Source organism: Pongo pygmaeus, chromosome 10 (assembly GCF_028885625.2).
Source record: "Pongo pygmaeus isolate AG05252 chromosome 10, NHGRI_mPonPyg2-v2.0_pri, whole genome shotgun sequence".
Taxonomy (NCBI): Eukaryota; Metazoa; Chordata; class Mammalia; order Primates; family Hominidae; genus Pongo; species Pongo pygmaeus.
This window is the reverse complement of record NC_072383.2, coordinates 107196751-107208161: the sequence shown is the minus strand read 5'-3', so window position 1 is coordinate 107208161 and position 11411 is coordinate 107196751. Positions and strand designations below refer to the sequence as shown.

The 11411-nt window shown below is 51.7% G+C and overlaps 1 long non-coding RNA gene across 1 annotated transcript; it reads right to left on the bottom strand.

Annotated features, from left to right (window-relative positions):
* Window positions 1–391: 391 nt before the first annotated feature.
* LOC134737620 (uncharacterized) lies at window positions 392–10896 on the bottom strand. Its single transcript, XR_010122698.1, has 4 exons — window positions 10805–10896; window positions 1536–1591; window positions 1204–1322; window positions 392–641 (listed from the first exon to the last, which is right to left on the bottom strand). It is a non-coding gene; the product is annotated as an uncharacterized LOC134737620 (long non-coding RNA).
* Between the last annotated feature and the right edge of the window lie 515 nt (window positions 10897–11411).

Below are 11411 nucleotides of genomic sequence, written 5' to 3'. Positions count from 1 at the left end.
CAAAAGCAGCCACTGACAATATGTCCACAAATGAATGCGCATGGTTGTGTTCTAATAAAACTTTATTTACAAACGGGCAGCAGGCTCATTTCAACTCTGTCAGTTTGCTGATGTCTGCTTTTAAGCATAGGGTGACCAGTCGTCCCAGTTTGCCCGGGACTTTCTTGATTTTAGCACTGAAAGTCCCATATTCCGTGAAACTCAGCCCCAGTAAACCAGGTTGGCCCTGCTATTTAAGCAACACTTGCATTATCCCATTCAAAACCCACACTACCTTGTGAGGGTCAGGTCACCGCCCAGTGGATTCACCTTGCCTGCTGCCTAGACAGAGCTGACTTATCAAGACAGGGGAATTGCAGTGGAGACAGAGTAATTCATGCAGAGCAGGCTGTACAGGAGGAGGGAGTTTTATTATTACACAAATCAATCTACCCAAGCATGCGGGGATCAGAGTTTTTAACGACAATTTGGCGGGTAAGGACTTGGGAAGTGGGGAGTGCTGATTGGTCAGGTTGGAGATAGAGTCACAGGGGGTCGCAGTGAGGTTTTCTTCATGTCTTCTGTTCCTGGCTGCGATGGCAGAACTGGTTGAGCCAGAATACCGGCCTGGGTGGTGTCAACTGATCCATCCAGTGCAGGGTCTGCAAAATATCTCACGCAGTGATCTTAGGTTTTACAATACTGATGTTATCCACAGGAGCAATTTGGGGAGGCTTAGGCTCTTGGAGCCAGAGGCTGCATGACCCCTAAACCATAATTTCTAATCTTGTAGCTAATTTGTTAGTCCTGCAAAGGCAGACCAGTCCCCAGGCAAGAAGGGGGTCTTTTCGGGGGGAAGGGATATTATTAATTTTGTTTCAGAGTCAAAACATGAACTGAATTATTTCCCAAAGTTAGTTCAGCCTAACTTTGGGGAAGGAATGAACAAAGACGGCTTAAAGGCTAGAAGCAAGATGGAGTCAGTTCAGTCTGGTCCCTTTCACTGTCATAATTTCCTCAGTTATAATTTTTGCAAAGGCAGTTTCAGTCAGATTAGAAAACCAGGATTTGGAGAGTTCTTGGTCTTCTGCTCCCAAATACCTTCCAGTCATTTCCATATAAAGAGAAAGAAGCTGCCGCTTAAAACAGACTCTGTTCTACCTTCTAGGAGAGGAATAAAAGTCATCTCAGGGGATAATCTTTATTTTTCTTCTTGAAAAATACCTCTGGCCGGGTGTGGTGGTTCACGCCTGTAATCCCAGCACTTTGGGAGGCCGAGGCAGGAGGATGGCTTGAGCTCAGGAATTTGAGACCAGCCTGGGCAACATGTTGAAACCCCGTCTCTACAAAAAAAAAATACAAAAATTAGCCAGGTGCAGTGATGTGTGCCTATAGTCCTAGCTACTCAGGGGGCTGAAGTGGGAGAATCACTTGAGCCTGGGAGGTGGAAGTTGCAGTGAGCCAAGATCATGCCATTGCACTCCAGCCTTGGCAACAGCAGTGAAAAACTGTCTCACAAAAAAAAAAAAAAGGAAAGAAAAAGAAAAAGAAAATACCTTCAATGGCTTCTTTGGAAGTGAAGGACTTCTTTCCTTGCCCCCAATGGTTTAGCCTGGAAAAGGGGAGTTCACAGAGAAGGTTGAGTCTGGCAGGGGTTGGCTGTGGCTTGGGAGAGAGGGGTTGGCTGTGGCTTGGGAGAGAGGGGTTGGCTGTGGCTTGGGAGAGAGGGGTTGGCTGTGGCTTGGGAGAGAGGGGTTGGCTGTGGCTTGGGAGAGAGGGGTTGGCTGTGGCTTGGGAGAGAGGGGTTGGCTGTGGCTTGGGAGAGAGGGGTTGGCTGTGGCTTGGGAGAGAGGGGTTGGCTGTGGCTTGGGAGAGAGGGGTTGGCTGTGGCTTGGGAGAGAGGGGTTGGCTGTGGCTTGGGAGAGAGGGGTTGGCTGTGGCTTGGGAGAGAGGGGTTGGAGGAAAGAGCTAAGGGAAAGGTAGGAAAGAGCCGTCAGGGGGAAAGGCCATGGGACAGCATCTGGGAGGAGTGGGGAGAGAGCCCACACATATTGGAAATGCAGTGTCTGTCTCCTACCCTGAACTTCTAGAAGGATCAAATCTGATACACACAGGCAGGTGTGTTCAAAGTGTCCTAGGGGTGCTGATGGAAGAAGGTGGGAGTGTCTGCCATGGGTTGGGTCAGTTAACACCCGGGGTCGGCAGGCTGATGGGTCAGGAGAGATTGAGTCTACCTCCCCTTTGGGAGGGATCGGAAAAATCAGAGAAGGGGAGCTGAAGGCTCCACAGCAGGGGGCTGTGGACTCAGGCTGAAGGACCTCTGAGTTGTTCCCCAGGGATCTTGTCACCTCGTCTTCCTGGGAGCTTTTCCCTATTTCCTGACAGCTCCTGAGGTTGCTGTGTAACCACAGCTTTCCATTTGCGTTGGAAGAGGGCCACCTTCCCTTTATAGTTTTCTTTCTCTCCAAGGTGTGGGATTTCATTCAGGGTGGGCGAAGCCGGGTGCTTGAAGCGGCCACCAGGGGGCGCCCGCCGCCAGCTCTTAGAGCAGGTGGAAGCCTGCGTTTCCCTTGGGCCAGACTTGGAGATCATTTAGCCAGGAAGGATCCCCAAAGCCAGTGGCGTGCTGTTAAGTGTTTAACAACTGGCTTCCAATGGGAAAAAGGCCTGATTTGTAGCATTTGCCAATGCCTTCCATGTAAATACTCCCACAGCCGATTTTGAGCTACCAACCATTATATAGTCGATGATACAATAGATGTTAGTAACAAGAGCATCGATCATCGAATAATGTAGTACAATTATTAGGAATTGGTGAGTTTTGAGTATCGATGACCTTGGCTTTTAATATAATAGAGTTTAATTTATTAAACAACTGACACAAAATTCTGAAAATTTTGTTGATTAGCTCTCACAGGCAGATATAGTCTGGCTCCTGCACACCTCTGTCCTCCCCTCCTGCCTGGGCCTTCCATGCTGTTGAGGACGCCAGCCTGAATCACCCCACTCATCCATTCAGCAAACACATCCTGAACACACACACAGCTGCAATATCCCTGTGAATCCCCTCAAACAGCTCTCACAGAAGGTCCTAGTATTCTCCCCATTTTACAGAAGATGAAACTGAGGCTGAGAGCTAGGTGAAGTCACCTGCCCCAGGTCATGAAGAGGATCTGAGATTGGAACCCAGACCTGAAAGCCAGGATCTTACCACTGTGTCACGCTGTCCTTGAGATCACAGCGGGGTTCTGGGGGAATCCCATGCCCCAAAGCCTCAGCCCTGCTGACCTGCCCTGGCGCCTGGAAGTCCCCCATTAGTCACCCTCTGTGGCTCCTGGCTGCTGAGCGAAGGCACTGTTCCTTGGGAGGGTAACCGAGTACAGTGCAGCCCTCTCATTGCAGAGAACACAACACAGCAGGGCTGGGGCCTAGGACTAAGAGGGACGGCCAGGGGCAAGCAGCTGGCCTTTACTGAGCACTTACTGCATACCTAGTGCCTTGTCAAACAGTTTGTCTGCATTATCTCATTTAGGACTCAACCCCATAATGTGGGTGCAATGATTGTTCCATTTTCTTGCCAGGGAAACCTAGGTTCCGAAAGCTGAACCACTTGCTCCAGCAGATTGCACGGTTAGGAAACCACACTGCGCTGACTTCAGCTCTGCCAGCAGGGAAGGCAGGAGGGTAGACGGGAAATGGGGGCGGGGGATGATGGGCTCAGTTTGTTCCAGGTCCCTTGTCTCTTACAGGCTGGGGCTGCCACCCTGGGGGTGGTTCATCCAGCAGCTGATCTGGCAGGGGCTCCCCAAATTCTTTCCCCAGATCCCATCCCTCTTTGCCACTCAACCAAGCCACTGATTACTATGGAATGTGCCACGCACTGTGAGAGGCCCTGGCATGCCATGTGAGTAGGACAGGCCTGTAATCCCAGAACTATGGAAGGCCAAGGTGGGCGGATAACTTGAGGCCAGGAGTTCGAGACCCCTTTGGGGCTCATGGTCTAGAGGGGAACAGATTGATCAAATAATCACCCAGGAAAAGATCAGATTATGGCTGGGCCCTGAGCCCAGAGGAGAGATGTTGAGAGCAATGGGGCCAGAGCTGGGGGGCGTGGGTCAGGAAAATCGTGGTTGAAACTTGAAGGACACAGAGTTATTAACTTGGGAGGGAAGGGACAGAGGGAAGAAAGTTCCAGGCAGTGGGAACAACATGGGCACAGGAGTTTGCACTAGGGGAGCAGACAAGGTGAGGGGAGCAGACAAGGTGGGGGCAGCTGGAAGGAGCCAGGGTGGCCGCATGGAGGAGGAAGAGGCTGTGTGAGGATGAGGAGAACCTGGACTAGAGCAGGGTGCAAAGAAATTGTGGAATTGAGAGATAATTGGGAAGAAAAGGGTAGGAGTTGCTGATGGGTTGGAAGTGAGGAGGAAGGAGGTTGAAATCTTGGGTTTTTGACTTGGGCAGCTGTCCTGATGAGGGTGCCACGGGGTGGCTGGGAAAGCCATGGAAGGAGGTCGCAGGGCTGGTGGTAAGAGGAGCATCCTGAGCTGGGGTTCAGCCAAGTTGAGTCTCAGGGCCTGCTCAGCCTCCAGGTGGAGGTTCCAGGAAAGCTGTTGCAAAAGATGCTTGAGGTCATTAGGCATCAGGGAAATGCAAATTAAAGCCACAGTCAGATGCCACTTCACACCCTCCAGCAGGACTAGAATTAGAAAGACTGACAACACCCAGTGCTGGTGAGGATGCGGAGAAGCTAGAATACTCACATGTTGCTGGTGGGAATGCAAAATGATACAGCCACTTTGGAAACCAGTTGGGCAGTTTCTTATAAAGTTAGACGTGTACTCACCATGTACTCCCCATCCAAGCCAGAAATCCCACTCTTAGGTATTTCCCCAAGAGAATGAAAACAGATGTTCATACAAAGACTGGTACAAATGTGTACAGCAGCTTTGTTCATAAGATCACCAAACTGAAAACAACCCAAATATCCATCAGCTGGTGAATGGATAAATAAACTGTGGTCCATCCATGCATGGAAATATTACTCTGAATAAACAGGAATGATGCACTGATTCACATGCCAACATGGACGAATCTCGAAGACACCATGCTGACTGAAAGAAGCTAGACACAAAACGCTATATATTTTTTCTTTTTAGAGACAGGGTCCCACTCTGTCACCCAGGCTAGAGTGCAATGATGCCATCATAGCTCACTGCAGCCTTGACCTACCAAGCTCCAGCGATCCTCCTGCCTCAGCTTCCTGAGTAGCTGAGACTGCAGGTGTGCACCACCATGCCAGGCTAATTACTTATATTTTTGTAGAGATGGGGGTCTTGCTATGTTGCCCAACCCAGGCTGGTCTCAAACTCCTGGATCAACTGATCCTCCTGCCTCGGCCTCCCAAAGTGTTGGGGTTACAGGTGGGAGGCACAGTGACATACAGTCTGGCCCGGCTGTATGTTGTGTGACTCCAATGATAAGAAGTTCTGGAAAAGATCAGTGGTTACTCTTGGGGGTGGGAAATGATTAGGAGGGGCTGGCAGGAACCCTCTGGTATGATGGAAACATGTTTTATTTTGGTCTGGTTGGTTGTCATACGGGTGTCTGCATTTGCCAAAACTCATTGAACTGCATTTTTACAATTGGTGCTTTTTAGTGTGTGTAAAATATACCCCAAGAAGTAAGCAAACCAATAAGCAAGCAGGCAAGCAGGTGAATTCACAAGGCTGTGTGAACCCAGAGGTTGGCCAAGGCATGTGTGAGAGCAGAGGGCCTTGGGCATGCTCCTTGGAGCTCCCACAGCTGCTGTCCCTGCCCCTCCCAGGGACTGGGTGACGGGGAGGCCCAAGGAAGCCACATCTCCTGAGGTCCCCTGTGAATGTCCTTACCTTCTGTGGCTGTTCCCCTGCTCAGAGACTATCAATGGCTCCCCAGTGCCCAAGTCCACAGGAAGTTTCCAGCTTCCTCACTTGCTGCCCACTCACCTATACGTCTGCCTGTCTGGGCAAACCGGCCCTCTCACTCCTCCTCACCCATGCCCCATGCCTCCTGCCCTCTCTGCCTTTTGTCTCCACTTTTAGGGCTCAGCTCCCCCAGGCCCTGGAGATCTTTTTGGATCCAGCCATGTCTCTGGGCTCCTCCTCTGCTCATCCCCCATCGCCCTCCTTCCTGCGGGGCAGTATTTCACCCCATCTTTGCCCCAGTCCTGGGCACAGAGACCAGCTTGGTTGGCCAACAGATAACTCCAAGTCATTCCTCCTCCATCTGGGGCCTCAATCTTTCCATGTGTAGAATGGGCGCCTCTGTGTCTGCTTATGCCACCAAGTGGCCACTGCTTATTTGTCCTTCCCACTCAGATAAGAGTCACACAAGGCAGGGATTTTTCATTCCGCAGAAGACTTGGGAAGGAGACAGAAGTCAGTCTGATGCCTGGTTCTGTCTTTGCCATGTGTCTCTCCAAGCCTTACAGTCCTCATCTGTAACATGGGATGGTCAAAGGACCCGGGGCACTGTAAACAATTACCTTGACAATAGCAGAAGTCGACCTACCCTGTGAGGTTAGGTCTTATTTTTAACCCCATTTTATGGATGAGCAAAAGGAGGCCCAGAGAGGTTCAGTGACTTGCCTAAGGCCACACAGCATGAAAAATCACAGATTGGGAAGTAAACTCCTAAGACTTTCTGGGGCCACCAGCCACCAAAGGCTGGCTCCTTGAGAAGGGGTTGGGAAGTCCCCAAATCTCCAAATCTCCAATTCTCCAAGCCAGGTCCTGGCGTGACTTCTCATCAGCCACAGAGCTCCTCTCTGGAGGCCACTCTGTGCTCACAGCATCCCCAGCTGGGAGAGGGGGTCACTGGGAGGCAGTCACTGGGCACTGCCCATCCATGAAGCCTCTACAGAGCTGGGTGCTGGGGAGGAGGTGGTGCCAAAGATTGCTGAGGCAGCAGAGGGGGCTGCCTCCTTCCACCACCCCTGAACTCACTCTATGAGACCTTGGGCATGCCACCGCCCTCTCAGGCCCCGATTTCTCCTTCTGTGAGATGGGAGATGTCTGTATTAGTTCCCCGCTGGAGGGACAGCTTCAAGGAGCCAGAAGCAGAACTGGGGGGATTTCCCAAGGCTGTGTGAGCCCAGAGGTCTGCCAAGGCGTGTGTGAGGGCAGAGGGCCTTGGGCATGCTCCTTGTAGCTTCCACAGCTGCTGTCCCTGCCCCTCCCAGGGACTGGGTGACGGAGAAGCCCAAGGAAGCCACACCTCCTGGAAGTCCCTGTGAATGTCCTTACCTTCTGTGGTTGTTCCCCTGCTCAGAGACTATCAATGGCTCCCCCAAATAAGACAAGTTTCTATCATATTAGACGGTCCCTGCAAGTGCCTCCAAGTCATTCCCTCCCCACCAAGGGTAACCACTGGTCTTTTCCAGAACTTATCATCGGAATCACACAATATAACACACAGCCTGGCCGGATTGTATGTTACCGTGGCTCACGCCCGTAACTCCAACGCTTTGGGAAGCTGAGGCAGGAGGATCACTTGAGCCAGGAGTTCGAGACCAGCCTGGGTTGGGCAACATAGCGAGACCCCATCTCCACAAAAAATTAAGTAATTAGCCTGGCATGGTGGCGCACAACTGCAGTCCCAGGTACTCAGGAAGCTGAGGTGGGAGGATCCCTCGATCCTGGTAGGTCAAGGCTGCAGTGAGTTATGATTGCACCACCGCACTCCATCCTGGCCTGCAGAGTGCAGGTGAATGAACCTGGTTGATGTAAGGGGTACTGACCCGAGAGAGGCCTCCCACCAGGCAGCAGGAGGCTGCAGCTTGGGAGAGAGGGAAAACCTGGAAGCAGGACTATGAGAACGTCTGCCCAGAGGTGGGACCTGCAGCTGTGGGGAGAGGTGGCACTCCTCAGTAAAGGATGTGAGCCTTTGCCGATATGACCCCTCTTGGTAATGGCAAAGATGTTCTCACACCCCATGTGATGGGATATTTTTTATATCCACCGAGAGAGAAACCAGATCATGACAAACAGCTCCTGTGTGAACACCATTTTTTTTTTTTTGAGACAGAGTCGCGCTCTATCTCCCAGGCTGGAGTGCAGTGGCACAATCTCAGCTTACTGCAACCTCTGCCTCCTGGGTTCAAGCGATTCTCATGCCTCAGCCTCCCAAGTAGCTGGGATTACAGGTGTGCACCACCACACCGAGCTAATTTCTTTGTATTTTTAGTAGAGATGGGGTTTTGCCATGTTGACCAGCCTGGTCTGGAACTCCTGGCCTCAAGTGATCCGCCCCCGCTCAGCCTCCCAAAGTGCTGGGATTACAGGCATGAGCCACTGGTGAACAACTCTTTCTAATGTCTTTCACCGATGTAGCCCAACTGCCTCTAGAGACAGTCGACGAAAGATCAAACCTCTGTGTTTGAGGCGTCGTGTGAATTAGGGTCCAAAAATGGTTGGCCTTGAGGACTTTTGTGGTAATCATGCTGTACCGCCCTCTGGGGGCAGAAGTGGGCAGAGACCTGATTGCTGAGCATTTAGGGGCACAAGGTCTCTCCACCCCTCATTCATGCACTCGCCCACACAGTCCCTGGGCATAAAATGGTGTGTGCTTGTGGGAAGGAATTGTGACTCATCTTTGCCCTCAGCCTCTAGTGTGATCCTAGCCCAGAGTAGGTGACTCAGAAATGTTTGTGGAATATTCCAGCAACTTGGAAGAGGTAAAGAAAATAAGGCAGCCCCAGGTGTATGATCAATCAAACATGATTCAGCAATTGAAAATGATGTTTTTGAAGGATAATATGGAAAAATGCCCATGACATGATGTTAAATGAACTCTGAGCCTTAGTTTTTTCATCTGTGAAATGGGATAATAATAGTATCAACTTGCAGGGGTGTTGTGGGGATTTAATGAGACTGGCATGGAAAGTACTTAGCATGATGCCTTGTGGAAGGTAAGTCCTCCATAAATCATGGATAGAAGGTAAGTCCTCCATAAATCGTGGCTAGAAGGTAAGTCCTCCATAAATCGTGGCTAGTAGGATTATCAAGTATAAAGAAAACATGACCAGAATGAAATATACCAAATTATTAAGAGAGGTTAGTCATTGAGTGTAGGATTTTGGGTGAGCTTAATTTGCTTTTTCTTTCAACTTTTTTGTGTTTTCCTAATATTCCCAAATGGACAGAAAGAAACCCAAAGTGTTAGGAACTCTAGGGGCCCCAGGCGTTATCCTATGGTTATTAATGCCCAAACAGGAGTGCTCTGAGCTAGTGGTTCTTCCCCGGGGATGATTTTGCCCCCTAGGGGACATTTGGCCATGTCTGGAGACATGTTTGGTTGTCACGATCAGGGGGCATCTGGTGGGTGGTGGTCAGGGATGCTGCTCAACATCCCACAGTACACAGGACAGCCCCCCACAGCACAGAAGTCCAGAAGTACCGCGGTAGAGAAACCCAGCTCTGCGGCTTCCCCTTCGGCAGTGTGGGATCCCCAGAACCCCCTTTCCCAAAGATTTCTGGAAACCCAGAGGTGCTTCTGTGTCGTCATGAACATGGTTGTTGTGCATCTCTTGGTGGCTGGAAGGCTGCAGTGATTGCTGTCTCTTTTCTAGCACACGCACAGGGCCCCCCAGAACTGGGCACACCTATGCCCAAGGTTGGCAGAACCGGAACGCCACACCGAGATGTGCATCGGGACAGCCTTATTGCTGCTGCTGCCAAGAAAAAAGGAGAAAGGAAAGGGCCCCATGGCAGGGAGACCTAAGCACAAAAGTGGCACAAGCACAGCCCCTTTCACAGGCACAGGGACCCTGCCAGGGTGGCTGAGTGAGGGTGAGTTCTCACAATGGTGGTCAGTCTCAGCCCTGGTTCTGAGATGCCCACTACTTCCTTGAGATAGCTCTTTCTGGAGTCCCTGTTATCTGGCTTTGTGCCCGACCTCCAAGCCCCTGAGAGGGAGAGGCTTCAACTGATTTTCCTGAGAGGTTCGGTAGCCCCTCCACAAATTTCTGGATACAAACAAATGTGTGGGCTAGCAGGATTGTCTAATCCCATCAGCAGAAGCTTCTGGGCCCTGACTCCTGCCCAGCTCAGATGCCATCTCATCTGTTGATAGTCATCTTGCTTGGACGGGTGGAGAAAAGCTCCCGTCACCTCCCACTCTGCATCGGCTCCACGAACTTTCTTGCTGTTTTTCAGGTAGTGCTGCCTCAGGGCCTTTGCACTTGCTGTTTCTTCTGCCTGGGGCCCTGTTCCCAGATATCTGCACAGCTGGCATCTTCTCATCCTCTAGGCCTCAGCTTGGATGTCACCTTCTCAGAGAGGCCCACTCTGCAGCCCTGCCCCCAGATATTCACTAGGACACTCCCTTTTCCTTTCAAGGCACTGATGACGGTCAGAGTGATGTTGATAGATTGATTTGTGCTGCCTGCGGGTGGGGCCTCTGTCCCTCATGTCCACTCTCTCCCTGTCCCTGCCTGGTGCCTGGCACATGGTAGGGAATCAGGAAACATCTGAATAAAGGGACTAGCAAGGGAGGCTTTGCAGAGGGCGTAGGAGCTGAGGCGAGGCAATGGGACTGACAAAATTTAAGCAGCAGGGGCAGAGAGCAAGGGGGGCCTTAGCTTTAAGGCTTGGAGTCAGGCAACCCTGGTTCGAATCCTGGCTCCACTGCTTTGGAGTTGCATGACCTTGAGCAACTTGCTAACCTCTGGCAGCCTCCCTTCCTCACCTAGGAAATGGGGAGAAGCATCCTTCCTACTCCTAGGGATTTTGGAGGGTGGAGTGAGCATGGACAGCCTGACACACAGTTGGTGCCAGTTAATGCTTACCCTGGGAGAGACAGTTCCTGGCTGCTGGGTCAGCGTGGACCATCCAAGGAGTACCGTGGAAGCCTCCATGTCCCCACAGCTCCCACAGCCCCCGCCCCTGTGGTTTGGGGAGTGAGACCCCGCCCAGCAGAGCTCTCGGTCTTGTGGCCTAAAATTAGCTCACAAATTCCTTGGCTGCCTGGCCGGTGCTTCCAACTGACAATTCAAAACAGATGTTTCCAGCTGTTGGGGCCCATCCCCCCTGGCCAGCACCCACGTGTGTCCAATTCACAAGGGTTGGAGTCAGCCCTGGGGAGGTCAATTGGCTTCATGCACCCCTGAGCCCCAGCTGGGCTGTGGGTTTGAAGTGGGGAGGTGAGCCCTGGGTCTGCACGCACATTCCCCCAAGGTTAGGGGCTGGGTGGCTGATTGCTTTGTCCCTTTCCACCCCGTAGCCTTGTGGAGTGCCTGCTGTATACCAGGCTTCTGTGTTAGCTGCTGCCCAGATGGTGTGATAAAGACTCTGTCAGCTGGGCGCGGTGGCTCACACCTGTAATCCCAGCACTTTGGGAGGCTGAGGTGGGTGGATCGCTTGAGGCCAGGAGTTCGAGACCAGCCTGGCCAACAT